Below are 16809 nucleotides of genomic sequence, written 5' to 3' on the forward strand. Positions count from 1 at the left end.
TAGCTATCTGACTCAAGCTCCTCCGTGTCACAGGCAACGAGGACACTGCCTCACACAGTTCGGTAGTTAAAAGTTCAAAACCAAGCTGTGTGATTAAAGTCAAGAGATATTTTGATTTGTTGAGTGTATTGCAAAAAATGATCCTGTAGGAACTAGCCTAAAATTGGCTCATCTATCATTCAATATGTAACATGTTTATTGCATTATGATTCATGCTGTCATTTCAATTGCTGTAACTATCAACTGATAGCTGACAGTGGGAGCCAACCTAAATCTCAGGATAAACAGGGAGGGTAAACATTACTTTCAAAGGAGATGTGCGTAATCCATTCCACCAATTAATTTACTTAGCTTCATGAAATACCACACACCATTCTTTGTTGTGTTGTCGAGTGAAGATGGGGATTGTAAAGGATGTGCAAGTCTTTCCTCATGTTATGTGACATAAATCAACAGGTCTTGTGCTCCAAGGGAGAAAATAGGCTCCTACAGTGAAATCCTGGTTAGTGCTAGGAGCTCTGCTTTGAAGAGCTAAAGTCTCACCCCTTAATTTTCAGAATTAGCAACCAAAGTATGAATGAATTTCTATGTTGACAGTAAGGATGATCTGTTACAAATAAAAGATACTGAATCTTTGCATTTCTACAGAACAAACTGAGATAATTACTTCAGCAAAAAAAAGGTAAGATGACACTTCTCAAGGGCCCACTATTTGAACATATATCTGGTGTTTACTGTGTTTTCTTGCTGTGCTCGCTTTTTGCGCACAAAACCCCTGTCCTCTGTGGGAAGAATTTATGAAAGCCCAAAGGGTACAGGATCAGGTAGATGTTAGGCATGGGCATAGCGGCTCTGTTTTCAGAACAGGATATATCATTCCCTTGCTAGTTTCTCATAATGTCTGGCTCAGAGAGTACACTTTATTCAGAGAAAGCAATGTAGCTGGTCTATGTCGTTGGGACATAGCCCAGATGTGTGTCGGGGACACGCAGCATGAAGCACTCTGTTATTTGTTTCCTGAGTACTTGTATGTCATCATGCTGCCCATACATAATTCAGATGTAAGTGAAAGCCACTTTCCTGAGCTCCCTTGTTGATCCATAGAGTCTTTTTAACTTTGTAGAAGCTTGCAGTGGCAAAGGGCAGAGGTAATTAGAAATTACCTTCTCTGTTCTGTAGGTTGCATCTGCTTAAATTTCAGTTCCTAATCTGACATAGTGTTCTCAGAGCCACATCTTTTAAAACTTTCCAGTAATATTAATAGGCAATGAGGTTAACCTGTGCCAATTTTACATAGCAAAGGATTTTCTCAGCTGAACTTTTATGTATATACAGCACCATTTTCTATTGCTTATCTTTGTAGCATATTTGTTGTATAAGAATGATGTCTTTTCATTCCTCCCACTGCTACCTTTCATTCTTTGCCAGTCTACATAATGATTTTGGAGGATGAATGAAGAAGTTCTATCTGAGCTCTAAATGAAACCTCCCTTTTTATCTTATCTTCCACTCCCAAAGTAACTTTCTGATAAATTTGTTTGTTAGAGAAGATAAACTGTTTGCTTCAACTTTGGTTTAATTGTGATACTGAACTGTAAAAAAAAAAACTTAATGAGAAAGATCTTGGTCAGTGCTAGAGCTGGAAAAATATTTCTACATTTCTACTAGAGCTAGAAAAATATTTCGACATTTATACAATTACTTAAAATTTGCAATTAACTTCACCCTTTGGGATTGCATTGTATGTAAAATTTAGGAAAAAGTTTATTGGCAGAATACTTGAAAAAAGAGCAAAGTTGGGACTTAAACTAATTCTCTTTGATTCAGGTTTTAAATAGCCAATCTTATTTATGGTTTCCTGCTTAATTTTTTGCTTTTTTGTTTGTAAAGTTGGGCATAAGAAATCCAGTCACTAAGGGGTGTTCTGGTGTGCTTGGTGCATATGTGTAAGATGACAGATTCACAGATTAATCTGAGTTGGAAGAGACCTGCAGGGATCATCAAGTACAACTCTGAAGTGAATGGCCAATATGGGGACTGAACCTCAACCTTGGTGTTACTAGCACTATGTTCTAACCTAGATGATGATGATCCCTGTCACAACGAGTCTTAATTTAAACATATCCTCTGTCTGGATATCACTCAGTATCTGTTTTTCAACAGAAATGTTGTTGAAATGGAAGGGCTTTCGACATTTGTTCAGGGTGTCTGAAGGTCCCAGATACAGTATGTGTCATCAGTCCACGGGGCTTGTGGAGAGCATAGGCAGGTTCAGGCTGCTGGTCTGCATTTGTCTGATAAACTGAGCTCAAATCACTGATGCAGTGCATTAGGGATAGATATTTAGGAAGTGCTGTGCATGCACCACTAAGTGCAAAAATAAGCATCTGAACCTATGGAGCTGACATATAAGACACCACATCAACAACTGAAACACAGAGAGTGACTTGCAACAAGCAGTTCAGAAAGAAATACATCTATTCAAATGGTGAAATTTATTAATGAGCTGAGAAACAACACAGTGTTTTGAGAATTGTTTGAACCCTATTCGGAGGCTTAAGTGATGCATATGCCTTATGCTGGTCCTCCACAAAGGAATGATATTCATCCAGTGTGAATACTTTTGAATACAGAATGAATATTTAAACCACATGGAGACAACTGATGAATAGAAAAAGAGGATAAATTATCAAATTAATTAATATTAGTAGTGAGTGCTTACAAATAGTGCTCATCAAGGACTAGACCTTTTGTTGCTCTGACTGGGTGGGCCCTTGCTGGTTTGAATTATCTTTGTAAGAAAATCATCATCAAAGAAGGCAAAACATATTTTAAGAAACCCTTTTAATTGGCATAACTCAGAACAAAATATACTATTGTTTAATAAAGCTATCATAGGCACAATTCAGAATTTATAAAAGTTAGCCTTTTGGCTTGAAAGCAGAACAATATCCTATTCCAATGCATTTATTTTCTTATTATGAGGAGTTTTATTCAAATATAATGCATTTGATTGTAATAACCTGGAACACAACTGGCCTATAAAAGTGAAGGAGAGAGCAGCAAGCCAAATGCTAATGCCTAATTCCTGTGAAGAAGTACTGAACAACATATTTATTTGGTTTTTATCAGTACCATTATTAACTCTTAGATGCAAAACATACAAGAAAACAATGTAGAAATTCTACACTGTTTTTAGAAGATTTTGATACTTCCATGTGTACTCTTTCTGAATGTTATGTAACCCTCTCAATTTTAATCACTTTCAATTTCTTTAATGTATTACAGTCTCACTTTTTAGTTTTGAGTTTTAGTGTAACGCCTGAAATCAATGAAAAAGGAGCTTTTGGGATATTCTAAATAATTGTAAATGTTTTAAAATTTGTTGAAGAAAATCTTAAAAAGTATACATGCATTTTCATAACAAAGCATACATCTTTTTTCATCCATACACCATGACCAAAAGCAGGGAAGTATTTCAACCATTAAATCTAATAATTTCAGTTTCAAGCTCTATGTTATTTCATTGAAAAAAAAACCCCTTACATTTGCAGATTGAAAATTTTTACATTTTAGCAAAGATTTTTAAGTATGTAAGTGTCCTCAGATAATTAGAACATTGCATAAAAAGGAAGCCTACAATCTTTCATTTTATGAACCTCACCCAAAAATAGGTATTGCCAGATGGAAGTATTATGCTTTGACTTAATTTTCACTAAGTTAAATTAATTACCCCCTGTCCTTGTCTCTTCTCTAGGTGTCCCAGCTTTAGTTTTGGTCTGTCTTCCTTAGCTGACACCTTGTCAAGTATAATTTTGTTTCAATGTAGTGTTTAACTTATACTTAGATGATCTATACTAAATCACAGTTTTCAGGTGCGTCTGCTACTGTCCCAGCTTTATTCCCATTGAAGTCACTGCTTCTCCTTCCTCCCAGCCCTGATGTCAGTAGCAGCAGTTAGGCCATTATCAAAAATTACCAGAAAATTTGGTGTCTATCAACTCTGCACAGTCAGAATAATGATCCTCTCTTTGATACATCCTAAAGTAGTCTTACTTGAGTTCAGTATAAATTTAAAATCTAATTTATGAATCTGCTTTCTTCCCAGTCTCAGGCCAATTGGCTGAAAAGAGATCTTGCCTCTTAATAATTTTATTTTTCTAAACCAATTTCCTTGCACCTAAATTTTGAGTTTTAATACAGACCTTTGGTTTAGAAATATAGCAGCACCATCACAATAGCTATTGGCATAATTAGCACTTTGGATTTCTTCACAATAGGAAGAAAATCTACGCAAAAAGTACCTTCCCAATCACAAATAGATGCTAACCTGTGCACTAGGGAAAATCCACCTGCTGTGATCTAGAGGATAGAGAGTACATATACATTGTAAATAACCATATCAGAGAGGAAAAAATGTGCTGTGCAGCAGTTATAGCCCCTCCAGTAGTCTAGAAGGTGAAGCTGATCTGAAGAGGCTGGATATGTTTGCATGTAACCTTCTCAGGAAAGAAAGTTTGGGAGCTAGCAGGGAAATAACAGCTAGTGTGTGGATCCAAAACTCCTGAAGGAACCATCATGCATAAAAGCAGGAAATAAAACCAGAGGGTAGTGAAGGTTGGCATCCTCTCCTCTACTTCCCTCCCAGTGGTGGGGGTAGCCCTGCCCCAAAGGCTCCCTGCAGACTCCTAGCCAGCTCAGCAATGGAGGGGCATCTGGCCCTCCTCAAGAGATAGGGTATGTCTTCCCTTCCCTTCACATGATTATTTTTTTTAAAACCCACTTCTGTTTTGCTCTTTTTCATCTTAAGTGCTGACTTAATTCTCCAAAATTTATTTTTAATATTCTACAATTTAATGCATTGATGATGCTGCATGTCTTAAGTCACGTGCTTTTACTGGCTCTTCTTCCTTATTTGGAAAAGGCAGCATAGTAGGTCTCTGATAAGCTGATACCCATATGCTCTGAGTCAGTGATGTGATATTAATTATCCTGCATTATGTAATGATTACCTGCATCACTACATTCATCACTCTTCCACAAATAGTGCAGACTTTTACCTGGTTGTTACCTTAGAGCTTTCTGTTATTTCATACTCTTGTTTGGGGTTTTGGCTGGTTCTAATTTTGACACATCATTATTTGAGACTCTCTCAGATATACCTTTTAATTGTCTTCCTAATCATTCCATTCCTTTGAAGAGTAAAAAATACAAGCTTATACAGCTGAAGTTCCAAATGTCCATGATGCAACAGATAAAGCTTTCTCAAACAGTTATAGAAATCTTCTTTTCTTGTAAATTGCATTATGACTGCTTTGAAATCCAGTGGAAATAATCAAAAAGTGGTGAGAGCATTTGTTGCAAGCCCATCTTTAACATATTAAAATCACTCCTGAAACAATACTGGCTATGGACAAAAGGTAGTGTTTCAAGAAGAAAATACTGAAGAAAATAAAGAATTGGCCTGCCACTTCCAACACATGCATGCACAGCCAGCCACAAAATTTTTTGTAGATTTTCCCATTTTTAAATTGCCCGGATGCAAAATAGACACTTGTTTTATTTGCCACATTTGAAGCAGTTAGATGACGTCAGAGACCCCCAACCCCCATGTAATAAATTATTCTCATATGAAGTGGACTGAATGATAAGGCAAATTTAACTTTGGGCATCACTAATTCATAGATCAGTTTACCTATGGTGGATGGATATGGGGAAATATTTTATCCCAAGATTCTTCTTTGAAATTTTCTATTAGTAGAGGATCATATATATGAATGTGTGTGTGGCAAGAAAGCTTTCTTCCCTATGTGCAGAGCAGACACACTTTCCTAATGCAGTGTGCTACAATTCTTGCTCAGAGGTGCAGGACTTTCATAGATGGGTTTATTTGCTGGAAGCTAATAGTGCTATAGCTGGAAGACATGTATGGCACTGAAATACAGAAAAAGAAAAATATCTCTTCGAGTGTAAGAGAAAACTTATTATTAATGATTTATCCTATTAGTATCTGTGCCTAGTGAGATATGTTCATGGCTTGATTTAAAAAACAAGGAGGTTCTGACAAAGTGAGAAAAAATATTTATAGATACAGATTACTAACTGTGGACAATAGACAATATTTAAATCCTGACAGAATTATAAAGGTCTGTAACTCAAAAGTGGTTAAGCAAGAAGTACTGTGAATTACAAAAGTCCTATTACACATATCTGAGCAGAACAGTGCCTTATTAGTAGCTCCCATAAATTTCTGGACTCCATCTCTTAATGCTTTAAGTGCATGAATTAATTTTTACCTTTTTTTAATGTGGTTTTGTATATTTTACTAGTATTGAAGGTAAGGTAAGAAAAAAAAAATAGCTATTCCATAGTGAGGTGTATCACTACGTGTGCTATTAAAGTTTGGCTTTTTCTGTGGTTTGCAGAAGAAAGATTACCTGTTTTCTCCATGTTCTCATCTCAAGTTGGAGAGGTTTTTGTTTGTTTGTGGAGTTGGTGTTTTGCCTTTTATCCTGTGGGGACATGAGATCACAGATACCTAATCCGTATTAAAAAACTTAACTTCTTAATGATATTTTTCACTTGAATCCTAGAAAGAAACTGCAGGTGAAGAAAACGCCTGAGTTGCCTGAGAAGGACATTTTTGTCTTAATACAGCCATGTACTGTCTAACTGAGCCTTTATCTCTTTATATGATGCCATTTCAAAGACATGGATAAGACCTGCAGTTGGGACCCTGTTGTCTATAGGTGCACTTGCAGCTGTGAATGGGGTGGCCACTCCACACAGATACAGACCTGGCCTGTTCTGGAGTTTGAAATTGCCCTCATTTCTGAAGGCAACCTGTATCTGCACCTCCAGATACAAAGAATATTTTTGATGCTTTAAGTTAAAAAAAAAGAAAAAAAAAAAGGTGAAGAAGAAAAATCCTGGAATCTTAGATTGTGTATTTAAAACCAACAATCAACCATCCTCTTCTTTGCCTCTCCTTCACCCTTCCTCAGTCAATAGTTTTGGATCCCATGTAAATGCAACAGACGTGACTGATTTAGACAGGAAAAAATATGGAGGACTTGCTCTGTAATTTATTTCAAAGCAAAAATAAAGTGCCAAAAATAATATTATAGTTTTCAAGATACTTTTTCAAGGAGATATACTTTCACAGTAATTAATGCATGTGTAAGAAGAAGGGGGAGGGATTTTTTATGGAGCTGGCTGATAGTTTAACATATTCCACACATAATGAGTACTTTGAAATCTTAAAGAATACAGTATAGGTCGCAATACACTGCTAAAAACATGCATGTGAATTTCACTAAGGCAGTTATTGAAACTCTATCTCATATCATCTCACAGATTTAAGTTGTTGATTCTGACTGTAACTGTTCATATATTCTTGTGAACACAACTTCAATTTCACATGCTACTTGTTGTAATCATACCCAATACCTGCCAGGTATACAATGAAATGTGTTACAGTTTCTGTGTAAATTTTATATAGAAACTATTCTGTATATTCCTGTAATTAATGTAAGAGTTTTTAAAGTTGCTTGTGACTATTTTATCAGTGATATACTGCTGTGGTAATCCCCAAGCAATGGGATAAACATGGGAAGGATCTTATAGTCATGAAATATGGCTCTTCAATAACCATTATGTATAATTAATCACAATAGCAGACAGTACTGTATTTCATTGCCTTCTTCATGCATTCAGTTGGTAGAGTCTAGACTGAGACTACAATGCTAAAAAGAAAAAAAAAAAACCAAAACCAAAAACAAAAACAAAAAAAATCCAAAAAACAACCAACCAAACAACAACAGCCAAAAAATCCCCCAAACAAAACGAAATCACCAAGACCAAAACCCCAAAACCACCAAACAACCAGAAAAAAAAAAAAAAAAAAAAAAAAACTCAGGAAACAAATTCAAGAGGAATATTAGCTTCTCAGACAAATACCGATGCAACAGGACTTCATGAATTCACAAGATGAGATGGACTTCACATATCAAATGCTGCATTATAGAATATCCAATCTTATTTTCTGTAAGAGAGTATATCCTGATTAGAGATCATCATATATAATCTCTCTTGTTTTGAGATTTTGGACAATGGTCACAAACACATTGTATGATTTTTGTGGTTAGGCTGTGCATGGCCTAGGAGTTGGCCTTGATGATCCTTGTGGGTCCCTTCTATCTCAAGTGTTCTACTATTCTATGATTCTGTGATAAATGGAGCCCATAACTGAGATGGACTGAGAAAGACACCATAGCTTTGGCTGCTGTACACAAAAAGTGATTCAGATTCGGTGGAGACAGGAGAATAGGATGGAAAAAAATTGGATAATGTTGTGTATGGATGAATAGCAAGCAGAAAAATTTCAGGGAGGGTGAACTTGTGCTCGCCCTTTCTACCTAAAGGAATTTTGCTTTGCCAGAAATGATTGTCCAAGGATTGTTGTCATTGTGGGTAGTGTTAGATATAATTCTGATTTGTTGCTCTCCTCTTCACTGTCCTAATGTCAGGAAATAAGTAAAATACTAAAGGTAACTGTTGGTGAGACACTGTTATGGGCAGGATCCAGCTTTTGATGCCCTTTCTTGGGAGTTTTGTGTTGCAAAATCCAGGTTTCTGGTTAGATGCTTGTCTGAAAGAAAGACATTGCTTTAGGTATTTCCAACTGTTTGGATATTTTGCCTTTTAGAAGTTGTCTGAATTGAAGAAAATTTGTACTAGAGTGACCTTAATCCATCTCCGCACTTCCACAAGAAAGGTAGTGCATAGGGGAATTGTAAAATTGTGGCATTACCCATTTATCTTTGAATTACATGTTTTTACAAAATGTATCATTTTGTCTAGAAGGCTAAAAACTGTACTGTGCAGGTAAATAAACAAAGTTTTGGTTGAACTTCTTCAATTTCCTATGTACTTGAGAGTTGATTTGAGATTTATTTGATTTCTGCTACTACTTGAGATTTCTGACTGTACAGAATCTGGGAACATATTTTTCTCAGTTAGGAATAAGCAACAGTAATAAATACATTCATATCTTACATCAAGGAATTGGGCTATTTTCTGTAAGTATTTTTACTGTGATATTTTCTCCTATAGTAAGTTTGCTGACAAGTTATTTTTCCTCACAGGAGTAGTAGACTCGGGGAAATTAAAGATGGAAAAGTCTTATTAGGTCATATTGTCAATTTTCCTGTCAACACAAGAATGCTCCTTGCAAAGAGGTTTTCTTCAGTATTTCTGTCTGCTGAGCCATATGAAAAGAGTCAAGAGTATGCCTTTTCTGATGTAATACCAGCAGTGAGAAATGAGGAGTTGCTATTTAAACTCCTTTTTTTTTGAGGCAAAGATGGTCAAAACTAGCTGGAAGGAAATTCAAGGCAGTTCTTTACAAAGTAAAAAATACTTTAAGATGAAGTAGAAGTAAACAGTGAATTTTACTAACTTTATCAGAAATTAGCTACTTTTGATAATGATAATTCGTTATTTTTGTTTGCAAAAAGTGCTGCACACATACAAAATGTCCACACTGGGCCGCATTCCTCTGGCCATTGTTCACAAAAACTGTCCTTACTTAGGACATACCGCATATTGCATTGAGGCTTGTCATAGGAGTAGGAACTGTTTTTACATTTCAACAATGATTGTATAAGCTGGGGGCGGGGGGCAGGGGCGGGGAATGCAGCATGGAGAGCTAGGCAGCAAATACATTTTCTGTTCCGGTAAAATTTTCATGTCATAAAAAATGTTCCTGTGACATGGAGGGATGGGAGGGAAGGAAACATCTTTAAAAGTTTTCAATCTTGCAAAGAAGGTGTGTGTGTACTTGTTCACTAGCACAAACATGCAGATCAGCTAGCCCCTCTGAGCTTGGGGCAAACATCCAACTCTGTGCTGTCTTTCAGCAGCCTCATGATGGCTCTTCCAGTGTAGGGCTCTCCTAGGCTCCTTCTTGCAGCTATGGGAGCTCTTTCTTGGCTTGATTTTTTTAATGTGAAATGGGGCTGCAGTGAGTGCCCATAATAGGCCCGATTTTAAGTCTTACATAGTATGTGAGCAACTAGCTGAAAAAGAGCTCTGTAGTCAGGTCTCACAACCCCAGAAATCACCTGTGAGCTATTGGCTGTCCTTGATCTTCACAGTTTCACACTGGGACTCTAAGGCTGTTTTTCCTTAGAAAATCCCATGAGAACTGGTATGCTCCCATAGAGTTTCAGCTTCACTGAACTTACTCCTCATTTTCCACGATAATCTGTTGCATTAAAAAAGTTTGCCACGACCTCTATTTCTCCAGGCTGCTAAGCCATACTATCTCATCATAAAAGGGTTTTCTACAAAAGAAAGCAAACTACACAGTACTTTTTTGAATACAGAAACTCCGGTTTGCTCAGAAAGGCAAATTCTGCAATACTAAGAGACATCAAAAATACCAAGCAGGTCTTTTCTGACACTGTCCCTTTCCTCAGGTGGTATTTATGGTTATTACTATATGTCTGTTTATATGATTTATTAGGAGGAAAACTTTGCAGTGACTAGCTGTGCCCCACTTGTAAAAAGTAATAAAACAATGGATCTGGTTACTTCAAATAGTTGACTCTAAATGTATTCTGAGAGCAATGTTTTAGATAATAACATCATAACAATTTTTTTCCTTACATATTTACCATTACATGGTACTTCAGAAACAGATTAGGTAAAAAATACATATATCAGACTGAAACCAATTGCTGCACTTCACTACTGTAACCTTACTACTGAGTGTAAATCCCTCTGGTTGCACCCTGTTTATAACCCACTGAATAAATAACAAATTGCTTTTATTTGCTGACTTTACTCAAGAAGACCAATGTATTATGGCGTCATTCACAATATCATGTTTTCAACTCTTTTTAATACATAAATTTTTGGTATTGCTTATATTTCTCAGTATTAGCTTCTATTGCTTGCAGTGGATTTTGTGTCATAATCTGTACTGTGGCATTGAAATATATGTGGGATAACTCTTATTGTTTGTCAGGGAGTAGTTTGATTTTGGTTTTGCAATTTGTAAGTACATGACAATGTTTGATAATATAATATAATTAATATAATATACAGAGTGAAGTTCTGTCAAAGTTCCAAATGCATGAGTATCAAAAGACTTAGTACATAAAAGAGATTGAAATCTTTGTCTAAAACTAGAAGTTGTCTTGGTATGTAAAAAATTCAAGAAACAGTGCATATACTTGACATATTTATTTCTTGAATATAGTGTGTCTCAGAACTGATAAAGAAGATTGTTGAAAAGCAAGCATACTAAGTTTTGCCTGTGACTTTAACAATAAGATTTGGTTTTGGTGTGGGATTTTTTATCTTTCACTTGGGGCTTTTAAACACTTTCTATTTTTGAAAGAAGTTTTAAATTCTTGTTCTTGTCTTGCCATGCTGCTTTATCAACAAATATGCATTATCTTCCTCTGACTGCGTACATATTATTCAGTTACTTTGCCTCTGGGATCTCTTAAAAAGCTGTCCATAGAAATACAGCTAGAAAAGTGGCCTCTTTGCTTGTGTCACTGGTTAGTTTTTAATGCAGGGTCATTTTGAATTCAGTGGAATTTCTTATGCTTTCAGAAAGAAGCAGTAGCTGATTTCTTCAAAAAAAGCAATGGTTGAACACATGCATAGTAATACTCTGGTCATAATTGCTTTGTCTTTCAGCTTTCTAAATTACCGGATTACCTGAAATACATGTGAATCCAGATTTCATTTGAATCCAGATTTTTTTTCATATTTTTTCATTCAGGGTGAATATGGTGAATAATGCCTCTTATTGCCCAGTACTTCAGGGCAGGACCCATTCTAACTGTCTTGCAACCTCACTTGTTTCATACGGAGAGATCCAGAAAAAAAGCTTTCTTAAGACGCCATTGCAAAGCTGGGTCAGGTATTTACCTTCCAGAAAACTTCTGTCTTATGAGAGGGAAGACCTGCTGATAACTTACCCAAACAAGCTGGATAAGTATTCCCTTACCACTGTCCTAATAAGTGTATTTACAAGGTCAGGTTTCTAGCAGAGAAAAGGAAGTTATCTAGTGTTGATAGTAAAGTAAGTTTTTACATGGAGGTATTGGATTTCAGTATTCCCCTTTCCACCTGCATTATCTTTTACGGATACCAAATGACCATTGTTTGCTGACATTTTACTGAAGACTGAGTGAAAGAGTGAGCAGTTGAGGGGAAAATCCTTGTCTTGATCAGCCAAAGTGAAAAGAAAAAAAAAAATCTCTTGGAGAGGGGGGGTGCTAGAAAACAAACATGAAAATCATTGTTGCAATTGAATGTTTTCACTGATATTTTAAAAATGTTAACCATCGTAATTTTGCCTCATAGCTGATATTCTGATCCCAATCTTCTGTTCTTTTGACTGTTTGCTCTTTTGTTGTCATTGTTTCTTTAAAACTTGAGGTTTGAGGCCTTATCTTGTCTCAGGGTTTTATGAGAGAGTATTTTCTTGATTGTGTAGAGGTCTTTCTAGTGGGACAAGACCAGCTGAGAAGGCCCTGAAAAACAAAGGCATTGCTGAGGGTGCAAAAGGCTTCCAGAAGATAAACTTTTATACTTCGTTTTTGTTTTGTTCTGCTAGTGCACCATGGCAGGCTGCCTGGGCTCTTCTTTCACGAGGTATTCAAGTAAAGCTAACTTGCATTTGCAGGCTATCTTAAATTTTGGTCTCAGTTTATTGGCTGCTAGACACCTTACCAGGGCAATGAGCTTAAAGAGACAAAGTGAGTGAAACTGCAAAGGCTAGCTACAGAGAGAAGCATTTACTCTGTCACAACAGCCCTTTGTTTTTTTGCATTTGGATTGGGTTAAATATCTGCATACACTCGTCATGGACAGCTGACTTTATTAAGGACAAAACTTGGTGAAATGCATAGGTGTGTTTAAAGCTCTGGCTTGATGAAATTAGCAAAGTCATGACTGGCTGCTGCTAGTTAAATCTATAAAATCCATAGATTAAAGCCATTTTCAAAAATAGCTTCCTCTTTCATAAGAGTCCTTCATCTCCCCTTCTAGTCCAGTAGAAACTAACATGGCCTATGCACTGTACTGTATCTTGACATACAGTAACATCCAGGATAGCCGGTTTGCAAGAGCAGTTTCATGAAAAGGTGCATTGTACTTTAAAAGAAATCAGAAATCAAGAAAGATTTACTCAGGGTAGAGGGGGATAGAGGTCTTCTGCATGCTTTTCAACACTACCTTTCCCAAAGGCAAAGAGCACAACTGAAAAAGCTGTGCACCACCTGGCTTTCATATTAATATTGCTCTCCATGCCATTCTGTAGCTGTGATCCCACCAAGGTCTGCAGAGTTCCCGACCCCTCTGCAGAGGTTTTGCTCTGCCACTCCAACAGGATGAATATGAATCTGCAGAAGAGACTGCAGTGTCTTGCTGCCAGTGGATGCTGGGTTTCTGCCTTGTTTTCCTGGGAATCAGTGAGATTCATGCAGGAGGGTAGAAAGGACTTTGTTGCAAGCACTGGCTTATGCTGCCAGACAATGCTGTGGAGAGAGCAATCCATGATACTGGGGCTGCTGGGGAGAAGATCCCTGAGCACTGCAGCTTCTGACAGGCATTTTTACAGCCACACTGGGCAGTGAAACCTGCTTCATCCTGCTACATGTGGCATTATTACAGTTCCAGTTATATCTGTTCCTTTGGATTTAACTTTTTGCTGTATCACTGCATGGTTTGTTAATTGAGATGACCCCCAGGATTATAGAAAAGAATACTTTCCCACATGGGATGTCTGCTATTGATTTTGGTTGTTGTATAATCTTCCTTCCTTGCCATTCCTCCCTCGCTCTTACAAAAATGTTTACTGGGGGAGAAGGGGAATCCAATATGAAGACAATTTGTACTGTAAACTGTGGCACTAAGGAAGCAATGTCCACAACAAAAACCTGCCTTCCCCTGTAGTCCTGAAGTGCTCTCCCACAGTATATCCAGTATTCTTTTTACACTCATTGGAACTGAACACTGTGTATCCATTACCCTCTTCTCCCCCTATTGCTTTAGTATCCTTTAGTGTTTCACAGTAGGGTGCAAGGTATCAGATATTGCAGGATCCTCTGGGCATGAAAGAAAGAGCTTCTAGGAACTGTTGTGGTTGTCCTTGCTGTACAGGCGTGACCAGAATCTTGTTGTGCTCTCCTTCTATCCTTGAATTTCCATAAATTTATAAGAATCTGGTATCTTTTCAGGTCCTGTCATCTTCCATCTTTGTGAAAACATAGTTTAGACTAGCACAAAAGTTCAAAGCTGGGAGAAGAGGCAGATGCACAGAGAGCATAATCATGCAGAACTCAAGCTTGCAATGCTGAATTTGCAGTGTAGCTGGTGTTACATTTGTGGGTAAGGGGTTAGGTTAACCATTAACAGGAGAATGGAGGTTCATGTTCTTCCACCCAGGTTATTTTGCTCAGCTGTGAATGTTGTCTCTGCCTCTCAGGGACTGCTTTCAAATAATTGCAGACAGCAGCACTGTGCAGAGCCCTTGGAAAGAACTCTTGGGGTTGTAATAGGGTTCCCCTTGGCATTTTTCCAATTTTGTTTCTGCAAAACTGGACACCTATGAAATTTCCATTACATCAATATAGTAGTTGCTGCAGCAAAACACAGATCATTCAGCAGTGTTACAGAATTTGTTTGCACTGCCTTTTTTTTTTTTTTTTTTTTTTTTTTTTTTTTTTTTTTTTTTTTTTTTTTGTTGAGTTGGTTTGAGTTGAGTTAGGTTGAGTTGAAAAAATAAGCAAGCTGCATGGAAAGGGTGAACATATACCCAGGAAATAGTTTGCTGATAACATAGGAGCCTTCATGTCTGGTGGGTGGTGCCTTAAGTTTTCTTAACAAAGAAGTGAGTGTTAGTTCTTCAAATAAAAGTTACTTCTTGCACTCACATAACTGAGGCTGAGAATTTCCAAGATGAAAAACTTGGCCTTTTATTTATTTTTCTTTTTTTATTTTTTTAAATGGAACATAATTTGAGTGGGATCTCCTCTCCTACCAGCAACCCCCTACCCCCCACATTGCCCTCCTCATCTTATTAGGATTACAGTATCCCAAAAACTCTTTTAGTTCTGTGAGCAAAGGAAACAGAAATGGCTTTGCATTATGAACTGAACAGAGATTAAGTTATTGAAATAGCTCTTTCTCAATTTCTATTCCCATGAGGTTATCCACATAAAGTTGCTGTTTAGTACAGGGTCAGTGTGATGAAATTTATTTGTTGAGTCTCTTCAGTGCCAAAGCTTTTGCCAACAATGTGATCTACCTGATAGTGGTACTATTTCAAAAATATCCGGTCAGTAACAGAAATGCTGTATCTGTAGATTTTCAAATACAGCAGTTATAAGTGGGAGCAGAGCAAAGAAATCAAAACAAGAAAGGTCTCTCCTTTTAATAAAATAAATGCATATAATGATTACTCAGCCCATTTACAAGCTATGAAAAAGTAGACATTACTTTTTCATTTCACATACCATCTCTGCCCCTAAGCATAGGGAATCTTTTTTTATATAAATCCATCAGTGGGCTGTACTGAATGTGCTTGTGTCAGCTGCTATATAAAATAATTAACTCCTAGCTGTCCCTTTCAGATAAAAGTTAATTGCAGGTGGAGGGTACAGGATCAAAGTGTTAAGATGGCACAGACTGTGGATTTTGCATATGGTGTCCATTTTTTTGCTTTTGCTTTGTTACATTTAAAGAGTTCTCGGCTTAACCATTTGCTATACTAAAAAATCTGCAGTATTGTATATGTACATAAATTATACATAAAATAAAGTCTTAGGAAATGAAGGCTTGCCATTTTAAGTACATATGTTGTAAAACTATATATGCTTTTATTTAGTCTCCAAACTGCAAGGGAACCTTGTCTTTCATTTTATTTTTCAAAAGCTTTAATTACAAACATCAAATGAAATTATCATAATCTTTCCTTTGTTTAGTCATCTGTGAAATGAGTTTATAGCAATGGTTTCCTCTAAATCAGTACCACATCAAAAACCCAGAGTGTACGGGAGTAGCGTGTCTGTGTTAACTATGGCAAATTCAATTTCCCTTTTGCATTTTATAGGGAATATATATATAGGTATAGGAATACCACAAGAAGCTTTCCACTCAGGCAGCCTGCCTTTATTTCATTGAAGACTAATATGAAACCTTAAGAAAAGTCCATCAAACCTTTGCCCACCTCTGAAACTTGGAATGGATCAACTTGCGACAAATAAAACCACGCTTTTCAAAAGCCTCACTGCTCTGACCTGCTGTCCTACTCTGCACTCTAAGGTAATGTGATTTGAGCATCAGGCTTTCTGTTTACATCCAGATATTAGCCAAAATTGTTTAAAAAACAAAACAAAAACAAAAAAAAAAAAACAAACCAGAAAGCCAACAAATTGCTTTTGTGTTCTCAGTTACATAAAATAGGGCATATACAATGCAAAGGCCTGTTTTCATCTATTGCATTGCAAAATAAATGTCTGGCAGGAAGAAAAGTTAGCCATCTGTAGTTTCAAATTTCTACAAGCCCAGCATGGTATACCAGCTGATAACATTATGGCAACTTCTTGCTCGCCTCAGTGTGTCTCGCTGGTCAGTGTGCTTTGACCTATTAAGAGGGTGTGTTTTACCTGTTGGTTCACCTTCACACCGAGGGTTGCTTCTTCATGACTGCCTGTTGCATCCAGGCTGCTGCAGAAATCCTGCAAGACAGAGCCATCCTTCTGTAGGAATCTCACAGCCATG

Source organism: Onychostruthus taczanowskii, unplaced genomic scaffold (genome assembly GCF_017590055.1).
Source record: "Onychostruthus taczanowskii isolate IOZ18803 unplaced genomic scaffold, ASM1759005v1 scaffold170, whole genome shotgun sequence".
Lineage (NCBI taxonomy): Eukaryota > Metazoa > Chordata > Aves > Passeriformes > Passeridae > Onychostruthus > Onychostruthus taczanowskii.